We start from the raw sequence: 3,130 nt of genomic DNA, 5'->3' as shown, positions 1-3,130 counted from the left end.
GTTGAAAGCCGAATGGTGGTGGTGGTGGGGAGAGAAAACAGGAGAGGAGAAAATGCAGATGGGGTGATAAAATCTTTCCACTTCATTATCCAAGTACACTGTGTAACCAATAAATACACTAAAGTAGTATAAAGGGATTGATTGCAACTCACTCCAGATAATACTTCAAACCCAGAAAATCAGTTTTTAAAAAACCCAGAGGAAAAGAATTGACAATACTGATAAAGCCCCTCCCCACTTCCCTACCAAAAGTACTCTAAAAACATTAATACTGGCCAGGAGGTTGGAAAGTTGGGAAACACTAGTTTCCAAGCCTCCAGAGTCTAACATTCAGCATGAAGGTCTTTTGCTGAGCAAATCATCTCTCCACGCCCACATCCTATTCCTCCAAACTAGGCAGGGCCTTGCCAAGTTGCCATTTTTTAAAAGCAGATTAGAACAACCCAGCCAGCATGGAGGCATGCAACATATTTCTTCCAACCTTAATCCTTATTCCTTTGGTGTCCTCCTGTTTTACTGAATTTGGTACAGAGAGCACTACCCCCACCCTTTCATGAATTCTAATGACCCAAATTAATTCATTTGTTAAAATGTAGAATTAATGTCTGCATTAATCAGGAAATCTATGGAGTTTAGCCATGTTAATGGAAAAACCCTAACAGCCTGATAATTAAAGAATTAGCATGCCTTTCTTTTGCTAGTTCTGAGATGGCCTTGACCTTTACTACATCCCAAATATAACATACTCTTCCTTTTAATCTCTATATTTATATGTTTTATTCATGCCCCCATCAATTCAGACAGAAAGTGATTAATCACTAAAAGTGAACACCATTTTCTAGGCATAAAAGGCAAAATTCAGTGATTGAACAAAATATTTACACAAAACTTCCAGCAACAGAGAAAACCAGAGAAGGAAAGGCCAGAAATTGCGATCAATAAAACTGTGTTGCTCTAAGATGGTGAAGCGTACTAAAACTAATCATTTATGTTAAAGAGAATGTTAAAGAAAAATAAAGTGTGATAGAATATAAAAAGCAAAAACATCCTGAAAGAATCTGGCAGTGGACAGATCCGAGATTCCCAAGTCTAAACCTGTCTACTTCATAGATAATTTTAATATTCTCAAACTGAAAAATCAGTTTCAGTCTCTGAACTCTAACTTGAAAAGGATCAGCTAAAGATTATCTGTAATTTAAACATGTATCAAACTACTGCATATGAGAAGAATGCATTTATGAAGATGATGATAGACCCAAGCAGAAACATATACACAGTGTATTGTCTCAAGAGTGCTGCTGCCCTAAGTATTTGAATCCAGATGGTCTTCTGAAGTTACTGTATGCATTATATATGTCACAATTATTTATATATATGTATAAATCTTCAAGGCTGATATACACTACATATGAAAATGTTAGTTACAAAACACAGCCTCTACCATCTGTAAAACATATATTGCAGGACCACATAACTGAGGCACGTGAAACAAGTGTATTTCACAGAATTCTGATACAATTTCTTTCAGCGAAATGAAGCTGGACAATCTGGGGCTCTTTGGTGGAATATAAATCATACATGCACCTAATTCTGTTATTTGTACTGTGAAATCCTGTGGAAGCTTTGACATATCCATCCAGCAACACTTAAGTGGCACATGCACACTATCTGAGAAAGGAGAGTCAACGTATCTACTGAACCACACCATCTGGAGGTACAGTGGGCCCTTCCCTTATGTGGGGAATCCGTGTATGCTTGGGCCCCATTCTTTTGAATATCTTAAATAATAAATAAAAGAAATAAATAAACTGAATGTTCACCTATGCTTTATCTTCACAAAGGCTGGCCTAAATACATATTGCTAAGTGTCAATACCAATTGTGGTAAGATGGACAGAAATCCTGGGGCCTCATTCCTACTACAGTTTAAATCGGATCGTGATTTGGTTATGATTCAGTTTAAACGAGCATGGTTCCCTGTTAATGCAAGTCACTGAAGCAATTTGGAAAGGGAGGCCATGCTTTTGACCCGTTTAACCCACATCAAAAAGATGCTGGTTTTTCCTGGGTCTTTGGGGGACAATTGTTTTATTTTGAAATAAATCAATTCAGCCCAAGTGGGAACCATGTGGATTCGAATCTGCCCTGGCATCTGGCTTCCCCGGCCTCCCTGCCCTGGCCTTGCCTCCTTCCACCCTGGCCTTGCCTCTCCACCTTGGCCTTGCCTCTCCTTTCCAGCCTTGTCTCTTTCTGCCCCAGCCTTGCCTGTTCAATCAGCACAAATGGCTTCCTTCTACCTCCTACCTGATCCCAGCCTCAGGCACTCCAGCCATGCCAGGGACAGAGAAGACCAGTGGTATAGAAGGCAGGCCAGGGGCAGAGAAAGCAGGCTGGTGGTGGAGAAGGCAGGCTGCCTTCCTATCCACCTGCGGTGCCTTATCTGAGTTGATAAATTGATGCAAACCATAGTGTGAACCAACTCTTGATGCTGAACCAATTCATCAATTCGGATCAGGCACTGAATTATTCATAAGTGGGAATGACTCCCCAGCCATACTTCTGCATAGACCCATGGATTTCAGAGGGGCTTTTGACAATGTTAAGTCCAATTGATTTCATAGGTTCTGGTCTGATTAAATCTGAATCTAGTCTGTTGATTTTTTTAAATATCATTCTTCATGGATTATTTTACAGGAAAAACTGAGCAACAACTAATGGAGCTAGGAATGAGAGAATGGGGGTCAGGGTCAGGGTCAGAGGGCTGTAAGTGTCTGAAGGTTATCGCATCAGTGCCTGAAACGTTTCTATTCTGTTCCCAAAACGTTTCAAGATGTAACGTTATGGGAACGGATATTATCGCATTAGAAAATGTAAAGCGTTCCGAGAACGTTACGGGAACACAATTTACCGCATTTGTCCTTATAGGAAGCGTGATAAGTATGAGAACGTTTCAATATTCGCGCATGCGTATTTATTTCGGAGGACCTTATAATGATGATGTAATCACTCTACTGTTCCTTTTCACCCGGAACTGAATAGGGTGACCTTAGTGATCGATTACGGGTACAGAAAAAGCTATTCCACATAAACATTGGGAGCAACTTTATGACAATAAGGGCTGTCATACTGTG

Source organism: Sceloporus undulatus, chromosome 6 (genome assembly GCF_019175285.1).
Source record: "Sceloporus undulatus isolate JIND9_A2432 ecotype Alabama chromosome 6, SceUnd_v1.1, whole genome shotgun sequence".
Classification (NCBI taxonomy): Eukaryota; Metazoa; Chordata; class Lepidosauria; order Squamata; family Phrynosomatidae; genus Sceloporus; species Sceloporus undulatus.
This window is presented reverse-complemented; position numbering follows the sequence as displayed.